Raw genomic sequence first — 17,883 nt, 5'->3', positions numbered from 1 at the left:
TTGTTACGAGTCTTCCCTTCATGTGTAGCTCTTAGCTGATTTGTGGCTTAAGTGTCTCTTTAAAAAATACCGTTTTTTAATTAAAATTTTAAAAATTAAGGTATAATTGACATATAACATTATATTAGATTTAGGTATACAACATAATGACTTGATATTTGTATCCATTATGAAACGATTGCCACAGTAAGTCTAGTTAACAGTCATCACCTTAAGTAGTTAAAATTTTTTTCTTGTGATGAGAACTTTTTTTTTAAATTAATTAATTTATTTATATTTATTTTTGGCTGTGTTGGGTCTTCGTTTCTGTGCAAGGGCTTTCTCCAGTGGCGGCGAGCGGGGGCCACTCTTCATCGCGATGCGCAGGCCTCTCACTGTCGCGGCCTCTCCCGTTGTGGAGCACAGGCTCCAGACGCGCAGGCTCAGTATCTGTGGCTCACGGGCTTAGTTGCTCCGCGGCATGTGGGATCTTCCCAGACCAGGGCTCGAACCCGTGTCGCCTGCATTGGCAGGCAGACTCTCAACCACTGCGCCACCAGGGAAGCCCCGATGAGAACTTTTAAGACCTCCTGCTTAGCAGCTTTCACATATACAATACGGCATTATTAACTATAGTCACATGCTGTATATTATATCCCCATGACTTATGGAGGTCATAATTTTTTTTGTGTGTGAGTGTGGTACGCGGGCCTCTCACTGCCGCGGCCTCTCCTGTTGAGGAGCACAGGCTCTGGACGCGCAGGCTCAGCGGCCATGGCTTACGGGCCCAGCCGCTCCTCAGCACGTGGGATCCTCCCGGACTGGGGCACGAACCCGTGTCCCCTGCATCGGCAGGCAGGCTCTCAACCACTGTGCCACCAGGGAGGCCCTGGAAGTCATAACTTTTGACAACCCCATTTCACCCACCCCCGCCACTAGTCCCTGCCTCTGGTAACTACCAATCTGTTCTCTGTATCTATGAGCTCAGTTTTTTTTTAGACTCCACATATAATATCATATGGTATTTGTCTTTCTTTGTCTGACTTATTTCACTTAGCATAATGCCCTCAAGGTCCATCCATGTTGTTGCAAATGGCAAGATTCTCTTATTTCTTTTTCATGGCTGAATAATATTCCATTATGCATATATACCACATTTTATTTATCCTTTCATTCATTGATGGATGCATAGGTTGTTTCTGAAGCATCTTTTAATGAGGAGATCCACAGAAGTTATTCAAGCAACTGATGGGGTTAGCTTTGTTTCCCACTTCTCCTGTGAATACTTTCTTTCTCTAATACTCCAGCTGCTAGTAGTTTAAAATGACTTTCACCAGCTGTAGCTGGTACAGCTCAACTGGCCCTTAAACAGTACTTTATATTTTAAAGTTTACATTCATGACTTTCTTTTGTTTCATTATAGCCAATTCAGTGTCCTTCACATAGTAGGCATTTAATAAATGCTCGTTTATTTATTATCCAGTGGCTTTGTTGGCTCAGAATGGGTAGTGGTGTGGACTGGGCTTAGCTGTAGTCATATCTTAAGTATACGTGGATCCTAATTTCAGAGTGAAGTTTTTGAATTTTGAATGGTTGACTTACCACAAATGTGACTTGCAAATAATCACTTACCAACTCAGTAAGGCGAATGGTTAATAACAGCTTGGTTAGTAAATTCTTGTGTTTTTTTTTTTTTTAAAGAAAAATGTATATCGAAGAGGATTAATCATACTTCTGAATACAAGGTAAATTATCATTGCTGTTTCATGCAAGGCTCCTGTTGTTTGTCTGAATTTATTCCTTTTTATCCCATTCCCATTCCATTCCCTACAGACAGTAATTCTAATGTGTTTCATATGTATTTCTTCTTTGTGTTTCTAAAAAGTGTAATAGTAAATAACACCTGTATAGAACCTACTGTGTGCCAGGTTCTCTTCTAAGCCCTTTATGTGTTATTATCAAATTCTCGTAACAATCTTTTGAGTTAAGAACCTTTATTAACACCATTTAATAGAAGAAAGAACTGAGGCACAGAGATGGTAAGTAACTTGCCTGAGGTCACTCAGCGACTAAGCAAAGAGGTTAGGATTTGAACCTAGGCAGCTGAGGTCTTAAATCATGCTCTTAATTACCAGCCATACCACTGGAATGTGTACTATGCTTTGTGTATATGCATTTTTTTTTTTTTTTTTGCGGTATGCGGGCCTCTCACTGTTGTGGCCTCTCCCGTTGCGGAGCACAGGCTCTGGACGCGCAGGCTCAGCGGCCATGGCTCATGGGCCCAGCCGCTCCGTGGCATGTGGGATCTTCCCGGACCGGGGCACGAACCCGCGTTCCCCGCATCAGCAGGCGGACCTCCAACCACTGCGCCACCCAGGGAAGCCCGTATATGCATTTTTAATTTATGTAAATGGTATTGTGTAAATGGCACAGCTATAAATCTCAGTTTGTTTCGTCTTTCACTCAGCACATTGCCTTTATGAAGAACCTATGTTTCTTTGTCCACTTATGATCCATTCCTATGATGGCTGTACCCCAGGGTGAACATCTATCACATATTGCCTTTCTACTGTCCCAGTGATGATACTGCAATTTCCTGCCTTTACAAATAATGCTGCAATGAACATCCTCCCTCCGGACCTATGGGAGAATCTCTTTGGGGTATAAACAATGATTTTCCTTTATGTACTAAATGTGTGCCTCCTATGAAACAGGAGCTGGTAAATTTAGAGCCCTTTTCTGAAAAAGTTACTCATGTCATTGCAATCATGTCTCAGGCAGTGTTCCAGATGTAGGATCACCTCAAGGTGGAACATAGATAATCATTTATATGAAATCACAATCTCTTTATTTACTAAATAATCACTTTGTAAATGTTTATTCATGCCACTTACATGCTAGTAAGTATTGGAGGGGTGACACAAGGATGGCTGAGATGTCCTTGGTTCCAACATAGTGAAGCAATTAAGCATATGGACTTGGATTTGCAGTGACATGGGTGCAGAGACCACCTCCATTACCTGTACCTGTGTGAACTTGTGTGCAAGTTTTTTAAACCCTCCAAGGTCAATTTTATCATGTTTAAAGTAGTGATAATAGTAGGTTGTTGTGGGGATTAAATTCTTCATGTTTAAAATGGGGATAATTGTTGTTTGTTGTGAGGTTTAAATGAGATAATGTATGTAGAGGGCCTAGCACAGAGTCTGGCTGTAAGTAAGTGCTCATAAAGATGGAATAATCCCTGTCCTCAAGAAGCTCCCAGCCTAGCTGGTGGAGGAGTCAGATGTTGACTCAGATATTCACAATGCAGTATATAAGGATTGTGACAGCAGCAGGTACAAAGTGGGGTAGGAGCACAGAGGTGAGGACTTTGAAGAAAATATTAATAATTACCATGTCTACCTTGTCTTCCATATCTACCTTGTTTAAAACACTTCCATATGTTATTTAATTTTATTCTTGCCTTCTAAGGTTCTAAGGTGGTTATCACTATTTCCACTTAATAGAAGTAGAAACTTCTATTAAGGCTCAAGGACGCTTGTCACTCAAAGTCACTCGGCCAGTTGTGGTGCAGAAAAGATTTGAATCTCTCTCTGGCTGACGCCAAAGCCTGTGTTTGTCTCAACGACACTGAAGAGGAGCTGGCATTTGGTCTGGATTGTTAAGGATGAGCAGGCAACTCTAGGTGGACAGAGTATGCAGACATTTTTCTTGGTACCTGGACCTCTTAGTACCTTCGGGGTCTTTCCAAAGAATGATAATTTTTATTAATTCATCGACGTCACATATGTTTATGCAGAATTTACTCAGGCTGGATGCTAGAAATGCAAAGACTAAGAGATAAGGTCCCTGTCTTCCAGGGGTTATAATGCCATCAGACAGATTGGCTGTGTCCATATACACCACCCAAAACGAGATGGGTAATGATACAAGGTTGCTAAATTACATTCCAGGAAAATGATACCAGTATCCAGTGAGCCCAGAGGAGGGAGCGATCACTGAGGCCTCAGTGGTCAGAGGCAGCACTGAGGAGTAGGTGGGGCTCAATTGTGCATTGAAACAAAGAGGGTATTGTGTTGGGCACTTGCATTAGGCCTGGCAGTGTCATGTCTTATGCAAGAGTTGCACTTAAAAGAGGGGCATATAAACATAAATTCATGGAAAGTTAGATTTTACTCTTAAAATGCCCTTAAATAGACAAGAAAGTGTAGGCTCTTGTATTGACTCTGTGGTGTGCATGCACCTTCTGTCTTCAAGCTCAGCACAATCACTTTTCCCTGCAGAGTTAGCACAGATTGCTATTTCTTTGGACCACAGAGCCTCTTCCACCCCTCAAATTTCTATAGTTGGCTTGTGTTTGGGATGGTGTTGAACAAAAAATAGCAATGCTTTAACCACTAGAGTCAAATTGTTGAGGCAAGATGCTTGTAATATTGAGAATGAGGCAACTAAAGGTTGGTGCAGGACAAGGAGGCGGTCCTTTGCCTCTGTGGCCACCTCTTTGGTGTCTCTAAGCTCCATCTCAATTTCCTGGAGGACAGAGAAAGACAGAGACGTGACTGCATCTGCATTTCTGATGCCCAAGCTAAGTTGATACAAAAGCGAGGCTGAGGTGCTGGTATTCGGTTTGAGAAGGAAGAATAGTCAGCAGTGGAGTGAACGTCACTCGAAAGGAGACACAATCTGTGTATATCTGATGTGCCATACAGTGGAATGGAGGAATGACTAGGGTGGTGGAACGATTGTATAAGGCTGAATTCTCCTAAGTTTAATTTATCTAAGATGTGACATTCATGTAAAAGTGGAAAGATGGGAATTCATGTGGGTATGTAGGTCTGGGTTTGCTGGAAGAAGAGGATTTGCGGAGAAACAGAGATACATTTGGAAAGGGACCAGATGGTGGAGGACTATGATGTGTGGGATACATGAAGGTGTCCTGGTGAACCGCTGATCTGCTCCCCTATGGGGACTCCACAGTTCTTCACACACTCTTGGTTGACCTGGATGCTTAAGCCTAGCAGGTTAAGAGAACAAAATCTTTGGAGTCATAAGCAAAATTATTTTCTTTCTCCTGTTTTATTTATTTATTTATTTGCCTAGTTCTGGAAAGTAGGAACTTCCACCTTGTGGAAGAATGGAAAACTTGGGAAGAAAGCCTCTGTCCTTTTTTCCATCCCCTTCCCTGGCTGGGAAGAGGGTCATGATGTGTGAAAGTTCAGTCCTTTTGAACCATAAACTCAGCAGGGAGGTTCTGCCCTTTGGAAGGAAACCTGGGGTTCTGGCTGGCAAGTCAGTTCTGTCAGAGGTCAAGGCAAGTTCTCCAAGGCAGCCTTTTTTGGAAATAAATCTGATCATTTCAGATCTGATCTAGGTCTATCTAGCTCCTCAGTGGGTTCAGAACCCATCATATGATTAATTATTATCATCCCTTAAATCCTAACATCCACGTCAAGGTAAAAAATCCTAATTTTGAGATTCTTTGGAATTTTTTTCTTCTTCTCTCCCTTCTTCTTCAAAAACATTTACCAAACCGAGTGACCATTGTGAGCCTGGCCCTTTGGTTAAGTGGTTTGTCTTTTCTTTTGAATAAAAGTGGTTGGCCCCATACACAGTCTCTGGGGCCACAGGCAGCCCAATTGGCCCTATGTGGCCACAAATAAAAGACACTTTTATATAATGAGCACATGAATCCCAGGGCTATAAAGGACTCTGCAGATCATATGTACAAATACATGGACATGTGAGTGCACATTCATGTGTTCACACACCCACCACATGCACTATATATATATATATATATATATTTTTTTTTTCTTTCCTGTCTTAATCCTGGGGTCCATATATATGGGACTATGCAAAGCACACACACACACACACAGAGCAAACCTCTGGACCCATGCAAAAACACACACCCAGACCCTGGGCAGCTCAGCCTTTGTGTATAAGCCCCTACTACTGTGGACCACTCCCCCACCCCCAGGAAGCACTCCAACAAAGAAGCACCTGCACCCAAGCCAGACATCTTTATTTTTTTTTGCCTTTGATTAAGTCTCAAAATAAGATGGCACACCAAGGGGCACAACATTAGTGTCATTAAAGTGAACATTTCACAAGGAGTGTTACCCGAACTGAGATGCTTCTGATGTTTTTATTTTCACTGAATCTTTGAGGCCAGCAGACAGGAAAAAATGACTGTGGCCCGGGCTTGAGGAGGCCAGCTTCACCTGAGAGGCAAGCTGGTCAGGCTACTCTAATTCCCTTAAGAAAAGGTACGGGAGTTGAAGTGCTGTGTGCGTAATCAACAAACAGGGATCACAGGCTGAAATACAGATACCATACTTGACATAATATTAATATAATTACAGGGAGAAAGTCGACTTTCAAAAGTGCAGAAACACAGCTAAATTTTTTTCCCTTCATAATATATCTGCTTTTTACAATGGTGGATTTCCATGATTTTCCCTTCAAACACCCACACATACATGCACATGCACATGCACACACACACACGGATATTTCTGCTTCAGTTCTTTTTAAAGTCAAATCTAGTACGCATAGTTTGTTACTAAAGGAATCCTTTGCATGTATATATTTGGTGAATTTGGAGCTTTCCAGACCAAGTGCTTTGCTAAAAATGGCCACAGCTCATAGATGAGACACGACACTCCTGTTAATGTCATTAGCAAGCAGAACAGGAGCATCTACAAAGCTCAGAGTGAAGAAATGATACCCGGGGGGAACCACATGAGGCCAAATAAATGTGAGGTGGTTGACTGTTTTCATCACCACCTGTACAGCGGGCTGGTGCCCATTTGTAAGGAGCTGCCTTGTGCTGACGGGAGGGGGCAATCAGACAACTCCGAGGCAGTTTCCGTTGTCCTCAAACACACATCATCTCCAGGAACAAAGCCCTGGGTCACACTGTTTGTCCTGAAGAAACTCCTGATAAATTTTTCTTTTTAAAAAATCCCTTTTCTTTGATTAGCTGTACTAAAAGCTTTTCCTTCTAAATATATGTCCTTACACATCAGAAGCCTGAGATGAAAAATTCGTTATCATGTGCAAAGAATAGTGTCTCTCTGTGACTTGTTATCTGTTGAACTGGATGTTATGAAGTCTTTTTGAGGGCTCTGATAGCAACTAGAATACACGGCCTCTTATGGCAAACATGTTCGAAGGCGTAATTGCGGGGTGTAGGCTGGGGTGACCAGCACATTCTTCCAGACTGACCGGATAGCCACTGGGTTGTGTGTATGAAGGAAGCTTCCTCTGCTTTATCCTGTTTCAGTGGAAATGACACTGATATCAAGTGACAAACTGTTCCTAGGGTGGATTCTAGAAACCTCTATCCTTGTCATCTGGGCTGGATTTACAAACAGCTGTCTTCTGTTGTTTGACGTTCTAAAATCAAAATTGTGGGTAGGGCCATAAAAACAACAGCATAGCGTTAGATGGGGGACAGTCTCCAAACACCTGAAGTGACTGAGTATGACTTTCTAGTTAGAATGAGCTGCAGCATATTTGAATTCTTGAAAAGCTTTTAAATTGTGGTAAATTTTGTTTTAAAGAAAACTAAGTAGTTGAAAGACAGTGATCCTGATTAAAAAACTTATTTGAGGGCTTCCCTGGTGGCGCAGTGGTTGAGAGTCCGCCTGCCGATGCTAGGGGACACGGGTTCGTGCCCCCGTTCGGGGAAGATCCCACATGCCGCGGAGTGGCTGGGCCCGTGAGCCATGGCCGCTGAGCCTGTGCGTCCGGAGCCTGTGCTCCACAACGACAGAGGCCACAATAGTGAGAGGCCCACGTACAGCAAAACAAAAACAAAAACAACTTATTTGAGTTAAAAGTTATAATTCTGAGGGAGGAATGGGGAACTATTTTTTCGTGGGTACAAGGTTTCAGTTTTGCAAGATGGAAAGAGTTCTGGAAATGAGTGGTGGTGACGGTTTTTCAGTATGAATGTGCTTAATGCCAGTGAACTGGACATTTAAAAAGATTAAGATGCTAAATTTGATGTTGTGTATATTTCAGCACAATTAAAAAAATAAAAACTATAAAATAATTCCTTGATAAGTGCTGGTGATAGAATAAATATAGGTTTTCTGTGTGTGCTGCATTGAAAATCTTGACCCCTAAATATCATGCTGCTTTTATCTTACAGTAACAGTTTGATCAGACTCTCTAAAATTGGCTTATTAATGTTGCTCTGTGGATAAACTACTGAATATAAGCTTGTGCAATTGCTAATGTGATCTTTTGTTTTAACCTGATGTAAACTGTGGTACTCTAACCAACCCGCTGCAGAGCACAGGCTCCGGACGCGCAGGCTCAGCGGCCACGGCTCACGGGCCCAGCCGCTCCGCGGCATGTGGGATCCTCCCGGACCGGGGCACGAACCCGTGTCCCCTGCATTGGCAGGCGGACTCCCAACCACTGTGCCACCAGGGAAGCCCTCTCTCATTTTAAGTCAGCTGATTTGCTACTCATTTATCTTTAAAAATAAAACCTTTGGCTTTTTTTAGTTTCTTTCACTATGTTAGTCAGTTACATGTCACAATACTGTCTCTCTTCATGAAACACTTTAACCTACACATTTTATGTGTTGACTTTTCAAAGAGAATTGTTTTGCCAATTGACAGACTTTTGGGAGGAGAGGGAATCACCACTGAGATGAAGCCAGGAGCTCTGGTTTTGATTTCCAGCTTTGTGAATTACTGCCTTATTTCTTAGAGTCTCTTTCCTTATGTGTAAAATGGAAGCAATAACTACCCTACCTGTAGGGCTGTTGAGAAGTTCAAATGACATAGTAATAAGAGCTACAATTTATTTAGTGCCTACTATAGGTTAAACACTGTTCTAATTAATTTATGGATATCAACTAAATTAGTTAACCCTCCCAATAACATTGTGGAACTATTGTCATGTCCAGTTTACAGATGAGGAACCAAAGCACAGAGAGATATGGAAAGTATCCAAGGTCACAAAGCCAGTCCATGATAGAGCTTGAGTTTGAACTCAGGCAGTCTGATTGCTGAGGCTGTTCTTAATCACAATACTATCCTGCCTCTATACAGAGGTTAAAATGCAATGCGAACTACTTTAAAGCATTATATAAAGTGAAATGAGTGAGCAGAGTTGACTTTTTCTAGGTTTACTTTCCAAGCAGAATGTTACAAATGCTGGTTCTGTGTTCATTTGATCCCCTCAGCAAATCTCCTTTCAGTTCAGAAGCCCCAGTTTACCAAGGATGTAAACAATGTGGAACATCTTCATAGCATTTATTATTCTTGCAATATAAATAATTATCTGTGTAATTATATGTTTGATAGGTTTGCTTCTATACTATAAACTCCATGAGACCAGGGACAGTGTACAGAGCCTGTTATCCATGATCTTCTCCCAAACTAGCACAATGCTCAGAACAACTAGGTGTTTAATGATAATGAGAGCTAATATTTATTGAGAGTTTATCACATGCCTGGCACAGAGGGCTTTATATAATATCAACTCATTTAATGCTCACAACAACCGCATGAGGAGGGTAATATGATTATCACCTCCATTTCACAGATGAAGAAACTGAGGCTCAGAGCACTTAAGTTAGTGTCCAAGGTCATGCAGTAGTAAATTGTAGAGTCTGGACTGCAACCAGCCTGTCTGACTTCAGAGCCTGTACCCTGTTTCAGTTCCTGATATATTAGAATAGCTAAAATCTGAATCCTTTTGAATATGGAATTGGAACTGGGAATAAAGCACTGCTGTAAAAACCCTAACAATATGTGATCTTGGCTTCCTGGGCAGGTGTTGAGAGTTGGACAGCAGAAATGAAGAGACTGCAGTCTAGGAAGCTGGTGACCCTTCTAATGATATATGTGGTGAAACGTTTAGTAAACTATTGCCTGCGACAACCTTGGAAGTGAGACCATGTGTCTCCCGAGCCTGTTCCTCTAGGGGAAGTGGTTGAAAAAGGTCAGAATATTGAAGTGTGTTGGCTGCTTCTTGACATTTTTAGCAAACTTCTATAAGAAAGAAATCTGGGGACTTTCCTGGTGGTCCAGTGGTTAAGGCTCTGCTCTCCAATGAAGAGGTCCCAGGTTCGATCCCTGGTCAGAGAACTAGATCCTGCATGCTGCAACTAAGAGCCCACATGCTGCAACTAAAAAAGAAAAAAAAGATCCTGCATGCCACAACGAAGATCCTGTGTGCTGCAACTAAGACCCGGCGCAGCCAAATAAATAAATAAATATTAAAAAAAAAAAAAAGGAAATCTGGCCTGTTTGTAAGCAAAGACGAAAGGTAATTAAGCTGTGTGAAGGGAGGCCTTGCCTTCTCTGCCTGTGGCCTGCAGCCTAAATTGACTGAGGGTCAGATCACGTGAGGCCCTTCAGGACTGAAACAGCCAATTGCTTCTGTGCTCCAAAGAGCAGAAAAGATGCAGTCCAAGCTCTTTGCAGGAGTCTCCTATTTCTTTCATGGCTCTTGTAGAGGTCGTATGTGGAAAGGTCCAGATACATTAGTGCTGAGGTTTGGAAAATTATAATCATAGCTGCTATGTGCCAGCTCCTGGCAGACGTGCTTTAGAAACCTTTTTCTTTTTTTTTTTTAAAACAATAATAACCAACATTTATTTGGTATTTATCATGCACCAGATACAGTAGTAAGCATTTAATGTGAATTATTTCATTTGATTCTCACAACAACCCTTTAAAACTAGTGCTGTTATGATGCCATTTTGCACATGTGGAACCTGAGACTAGACATAATTTGTCCAAGATACCTGGGCCAGAAAGGGGTGGAAATAGGAAAGGAGTTCTTCAGCCTGGCCATGGGTCTGGGTTTTAACCTTACAACATAACACTGTGTAAAATCCTTTGCTGATTTATGAAATCATTGAGGTGTAATCCTGTGTTTGCCTGAAATAATATTTGCATTTATTGCTGCCACTCACCCGAGGCACTGTCAGTCCTAGTTACTTTGAATTAAATTCTCCGTTTGACGTTTGTCAGACATAACTTTACAAACTTACCTTATCTCATTGTTCATGATCACATTTGAGGTAAGACTGATGGTCAGAAAGGGTAAATAACCTAGTCTGGGATCATGTTGTTTTAAGTTGGTGGAGCTGGGACTTGAACCCAGGTCAGGCTGATTTCAAAATCTAGGCTTTTCTCCCAATGCCAGAATTGAGGCGTCCCTTTTGGAGCAAGGCTGTGGAGTGGTGGGGCCATGGTCCTGTGTGAAGCAACGTCTTGGTGTCCGTGGCCTGAGAGACGGTCCTCTTGGGCACCCTTTCTGTAAGGACTCCGTGGTGGGCACTGGTCTGTGCCAGGATGCTGAGCTGCTCCCACTGCTGCCCGCCCGAGGTGCTGAGACCCCTCGCTGTGCTCAGAGCTGCTGAGGCGCATACGCATCGCGGCTCCTGGCAAGGGCCAAGCCCCTCACGCTGAGCACAGCAAGGCTGTGATGCTGGGATTTGCCAGGAGGGCTAAAGAGTACTTTCTTCCTCAGGAAAAAAAAAAAAAATCATTTTTATTGACACCTAGGAGAGAAACATTCCATTTATATTCATAATTAAGGCATTATTTTCCATTTCAAGGAACAGAGCAGGAGAAATGTTAGACTTGGAGGGGTGCCAGCCGGGTTGGGACAAGTGAAATGCAACAAAGGAAATCAGCCTTCTTTCCACACTATCTGGTCATCAAGGTAAACGTACTTGATCATCCCCTGGGACAAACCCACACATGTTTGCAGCTAATGTTTATACCTTACTCAACTGTGTGTCAAGTTCTGTTCTAAGCAGGTTTCATGGATTATCTCAGTCTTCACAACACCGTGAAACTGGTACTATGGCTACCCATTTTATAGAGACAGAAGCTGAAACACAGCTAGTAAGGGGTGAAGTCAGAATATATATCCAGGCAGTACGGCTCCAGGACTTCAGCTCTCAGCCATTATGCTATAAGCTTTTTATGCATTCATCATGGGATAGAATTCCTCAGCCCTCAATCATCAGTAGGCAATAATTGTACATTTATGATTGCCAGGTCTTTTTATGTAAGAGCCTCACAACAACACTAGCGTTACTGACCCTCCCAAGTTGGTCCCCAATAGAGGTTCTGCCCGATGTCATTCGAGCCTGTAGATGGAGACTGAGTTTGGTTCAGAAGCAAAGGAAAGCTTTATTCTTTGCTCAGAGAACGGAGAGGTATGGGCTCGTGCTGTAGAGTTCATGCTCTCCCCGACAGGCTGTGGTGGAGCTGCTTTGTAGGGTTCTTGTCAGCGGGGACGGGGCAGAGCTCTCGGGGGGCAAGCGCAGCTGTGCTGCTCAGGCTCCAGATCGGAGTGCGGGTGCAGCATCTCCGCACACAGCCCACCGCTGCCATCTAGGATTGAGCGTCCTGCTCACGGAGCTGAGGTGTCAGCACAGCCGTTTCACACTGGGAATTCTGGTCTGAAGTGCTGGGTGCAAGGCTTCTGCACGTGGCCCCCTATGAGCATGTGAAACGAGACGAAGCGCGCGCGCACACACACACACACACACACACACACACACACACCCCCACAAACACAAAAGGTTAGACTTTATTTTATGACCCAGATTCTATTTTTATTTCCCAGGAATTGTTAATGGGCTTTGCCGCGGTGACACTAGTGGATAGCTAGTATTATAATTTCCCACTTCAGAGATGAGAAAACCTAGGTCCAGAGAAAAAAAAGAATGTTGTTTGAATGCTACAACTGGGTTTCAAATCCCCATCTTTTGGACTTCCAGTCTTCTTTTAAAGCACAGAATCTGCCTCAGCTTTTCCATGCATTGATCTGTGCCTGAAAAATATTTTAGGATATTAGTAATAGCTGAAAAAATGCAAATTTTAAATATATGCATTGGTTCATGTAGTAAGAACTCCTAATTTTACTTTGCTGAGGCAATTTGCTGCCTCAGAATATTTACATTTATAACTCTACTTCTCTAGAAACAATAAAACAACCTCTTGACGTAGATAATTAACCGAACCATAAAACATTCCCACAAATGGCATCTGCAGAAACAAGGTGAAATGAAGAGCTGTCATTTGAGCCAACCCCTTTTGAAACTCATTTCAAAACATTTAACCAAAGGGAGATAAGGGAGAGATGTGTGGCTGTTTGTTGCAGGGTCATTTAACTAACAGCAGTTGGTTTCCAAATTAAACCTTCCATTTAGAATTGCCGAATGTGTGCGTATACGCATGCGCCTGCACACATGTCTGAGCAACACTCTGGTTATATGAGCAAGTTGTATTAATCATGTGGAAGTAGTTTTTAAAACTCTTTTAAAGAAGGCAGTTTGTCTTCCCTGATCCTATTAACATTGCCCAGTAGGGATTTCTGTGCTGTAAAGGATAATTATAAGTTGTGACCTTGGGCATATCTTTCAACCTCTCTGGGCCTTGGTTTCTTTTTTTTTTCATTTTTTTAATTTTTTTATTTTTTGGCCGCGAGGGATGTGGGAATCTTAGCTCCCGACCAGGAATCGAACCCGCACCCCCTGCATTGGAAGGCAAAGTCTCAACCACTGGACCACCAGGGAAGTCCCAGGGGCCTTGGTTTCTTAACTTTTTAGAATGGATTCTTGCAAATGTGTGATGGAGATAGACAAGTAACCAGATAAAGTATGACAGAGTACTTTTAGATGTACGCCTAGAACCCCACAAGAATGGCTAAAATGGAACAGATAATATCAAGAGTCAGTGAGGATGTGGAGCAAAGGAAATTCTCATACACTGCTGGTGGCGTGGAAATTGGTGCAGTCACTATGGAAAGCTGCTTAGCATTGTCTACTAAAGATAAAAGTATACATACTTTATGACCCAGTACCTCCATCACTAGGCATATACCAGTGGAAATGTGCACATATGTTCAACCAAGAGACTTGCACCAGAATGTTTGTAGTTGCACATAGCCCCCAAATGGAAACATGACAAATATCATCTGTGATAAATTGGAAGAATATATCACAGTGTATTCGCTTAATGGAACACTGTACAGCAATGAGAAAACATGAACTCCAACAACATGGATAAATCTTACAAAAATAATATTGAACCAAAGAAGCCAGGCACAAAAGAGTATGTATTATATGAATCCATTTATAGAAAGTTCCAAAATAGGCAAAACTAATCTCATTGTGAGAAGTCCGAATAATAGTGACCATCAGAGACCTTGGTGCTAGAGGTGGGGATGGTCCCTGGAAGGGGAATGAGGGGGTTTCTAACATTCTGATAGCGTTTTATTACTTGATCTGGTTGCTGGCTACTTTGGTGTATTCACTTTGTGAAAATTTATTGAGTTGGACCCTTATACTTTGTACTCAACTGTATGGCATACTTCAATACATAAAAAAAGGAAACATTGAAAGGATACTATATGATTACCAAAGATGGACATTTAATTCAGAACTGAGATAACCAAGGAAGGCTACCTATAAGAAGTGGTTCTCAATCTTTAATCTTTACCTTTGCCATATATATATTTTTTTGGGGTATGTACATATTTATTTATTCTTTCAGTTTTACTGAGATATAACTGACATACAGCACTGTATAAGTTTAAGGTGTACCTTTACCATTTAGCTTTGATACTTTGCCATAAATACACTGGAATCTGTTTCAGTGTGAAACTATTTCCATTCATCTGGATTTCAATTTTTATTTCGTATGTGAGTATTACAGTTTTAAAATTAGAAATGTTAGGTCAAGCATTTGTTCATCACTCTTCATTTTAAAACTTTCCTCAACTTGTTTCACCTGTTTATTCATCTGAATGAACTTTAGAATAATCTTGTCAAGGTATATAAGACAAAATACTCCCCCTGCATTGGAATTTTGCTTGGGAATTATATAAATCTTAGAAATGATATTAGTTGGGTAAGAAATAGATACCTTGATAATAGTTTTATCATCTAGGATCAGGGTTGGCATCCCCACTGCTCACCCCATTTAAATTACATTTTCTTCTCTACAGGATATTTTTGATAAATTCTACTTCATGCCCTGGGCCTGTCTCAGACTGACCAATTGCCTCTGACCGTTGCAAAGACACAATATCATGGCAAGAAATAAATGATTTTTATAATCAGGAGGGGTGGAAATATCAAGACGGGGACATCTTAAATTGAGAAAAATCTCCTTGTGAGAAGAATGTCTGGCCTAGGGATAAATTAGTCACCAAGAGAATGGTGGAGTGCACCATTCTTCTGTAGATTTCCAGGGTAGAACGTAAGAAAGATGAAAGGGTTCAGAATGGGGGAAGAGGTGACCCCTCACTGAGCCTGCATCACCTGCCTGCCTGTTTTTTCTACCTCAAGTTATTCAGTGATTTTTGCCCTAAGAGCTGAAGATAGGAAATGGTGCAGGTAAACTGAGTTCTCATATGTCTCAGTGTCAATACCTGGTCATCAGGATGCTCCTCAGTGAACTTAATCCATGAGACCAGATAGCTTTTCAACGGGTAAATCTACTCTGAGGATCACACCAGAGGCACAAATTGATGCAATGAAAGTGGAGGGACTCTCGAGTCTAATGGCTGATTCCAGGCTCAAAAGTTATAACACTTCTTGTGTGAGGAGCACCGTACAATGGACAGAGCTAGTCCTTAGCCATTATCTCTTTTCACAGCCCTCTGTCCCCAACACCCTAATTCTTGGCCAATAATCCTTTGAGGTAGAGAGAGAGAGAGCCAGGGCAGAGCTTATTGCATAATTCTGCAATCAGGGAAATGAACTCAGAGAGGTTGAATAACTTGCCAGATTTCATTGGTAGTAAATGGCAGAGAAGAGGTTAGAACCCAGATCTCTCTGAGTCCAGAGCCAATGTCTTGTCTTCTGTATTGTAGGGTATATCTGTTTGTCTCTTGATGCAAGGCTCCAGGCAATATTCTGCTATGGAGAACAACATAACTTGAAAGTGAACATTCTTGTTTGTGTTAGTACCAAAGGCAGCATTAAAAACCATCTGATATATAGTCATTCTAGTTTATAGTCTGAAATTAAAACTGTAAAATAATTTCCTCTCCCAGCTTTAGGGGCAGCTTCTTGCGTGACTAATATTAGTGAGCTTTCAATATTATCATTGAAGTAGGGAAATTTGCAAATCAAGCAGTGACTCATTGTAAGTGAGCGAGAGATGAAATAATGCTGTGATGTGTCATAGTTGTCAGACAGCTCAGGAAGTCTAGACTTCCAAAATGAGTGGTTTTCCCCATAGACTGAGCTCATCTTCCCCAGGTGGTACATACTGCTTACGTCTGGAACCAGGAAGCCCATACCCTGGGAAGCGGAAGTGGCTGGCTTGCTCTTGGTCATACCCTACCACCTTATTCCCAAGAGCAGGGCTCAGGAAACTATAGCTCCTATGCTACATAGGTGGCTCCTATGCCACCTTGTTTTTATAAATAAAGTTTTATTGGCACATAGACTACTCATATGTTTACTGTTGTCTATGGCTCCTTCCTCATTACAACGCAGAGTTTATAGTTGCCAGAGAGATAATATGGCCAGTAAAGCTGAAAATACTGATTATCTGGCCCTTTACAGCAAAAATTTGCTAACCATGGCAAATGCAGTCATTAACACACCTGCTTTAAAAAAGGACTGATCAAATTTATATCAACTTTTGAGAAGAATTGGAACGCAAGCAAATTATAAAAGCGTGCAGCATAGAATGCATCAGATTAAAACTCTGGTGCAGACTCGGATTTTGATTTGTTCAGGTTTATTTTTTCCTTGTGGGCAATTTTTTCTTTCCCCTTGTGGGCAGTTTTATTTATTTATTTATTTTTTGTTCTTGGCAGGGCTCTCTCTAAAGATCTGTCTGGACGTCAAGCTGCTCAATATGATTCCTCTCAATATATTTGGGAATGATCTATCCTGCGCTCTGAAAAGGGTTATTAGTGGTTTACCTTATTTACCGGAGTCATCTGCCAAAAAAGAAAATGTGTATTTGCTGGTTGTAGCTTTTATGCATATGGAAGTTTCCAGAGTCGTTAAAAATTTCCCTTTCTTTTCTTACAAAGCTGAAGTGAGTGACAGAATGAGATTGGAATTTTGTAATTGATTTAGAAAGCTGGTCTCAGGACACACCTTTTCAAATGGGAAGCTGGCCTCCAGAGGTAGACAGCTCCCTCTAAGAACAGCCACATGGGGTTCTGGAAATAGGCAGCAACCATATCATGTTTATTTTTTCTGCTTTGTAGAAATGTGCTCATCATCCAAAAAGCCTCTGGCTGAATGTATCCAAACATTTATTGCAATGAAGAATGAACCAGTAACTAAATACAGGAAAGAGAATAACGGGCTGAATGTCCATACAAGGCTGTCAGAATTTAAATTCGAGCTCTGGCATGAATGGCCCCTCTTCCAGGCCTGGCAGGAGGATTATCTCTCTTTACTTGAAGGGTAATTTAGCTGTCAGCATTTCCTTCTCGAACTTCACTGTTCCTTTTCTAGTCGACTTTTTAATTTCTTGCTATGAGTAAATCATCTGATTTTCTTTTTAAACACGATTCATCTTTGTAGGGTTTAACTGTTTTGCTTTGCTTAGATCTCACGGATACTTAGTTGCTTTGATTGCTGTTTTTCCCAAGCTCAGTGAACCCACTGAAGACAAACGTGGAAACTCAATAGAGAAATCAGAACCAATGGCAAGGTACCCTCCGCCCCTTCTCACCCCATCTCATATACCGCAATACAGAACACTTCACAAATCTGTGGAGATGAAGAGGCAGTAGAAAAAGCATATTGCTGATGAAATACATTTAAGATGCAAGTGGCAAATGACCAGAACACAGTGTGATCAGTCTGGGACCCTATCTTCAAGGTTTTGTTGAAGAAAGAAACTTTAAAAAAAAAGCAAACCCCAGGCCTGT

At 41.7% G+C, this 17,883-nt stretch overlaps 1 long non-coding RNA gene across 3 annotated transcripts in view; it reads left to right on the top strand.

The window, feature by feature from the left end:
• LOC309829296 overlaps nt 1–17,883 on the top strand; it is a 436,099-nt gene that overhangs the window by 126,345 nt on the left and 291,871 nt on the right. For 2 of the 3 annotated variants that reach the window (XR_014297395.1, XR_014297396.1), the window contains exon 2: nt 1,681–1,724. The exons of the other annotated variant lie outside the window; for it this stretch is intronic. This is a non-coding gene — a long non-coding RNA (uncharacterized lncRNA). The remainder of the gene's footprint in view (nt 1–1,680; nt 1,725–17,883) is intronic. 3 annotated transcript variants of the gene reach the window in all.

The sequence above is a fragment of the Grampus griseus genome (genome assembly GCF_964374135.1).
Source record: "Grampus griseus genome assembly, chromosome: 11".
NCBI lineage: Eukaryota > Metazoa > Chordata > Mammalia > Artiodactyla > Delphinidae > Grampus > Grampus griseus.
The sequence above is the reverse complement of the archived record's forward strand: the minus strand, read 5'-3'. Positions and strand labels throughout refer to the sequence as shown.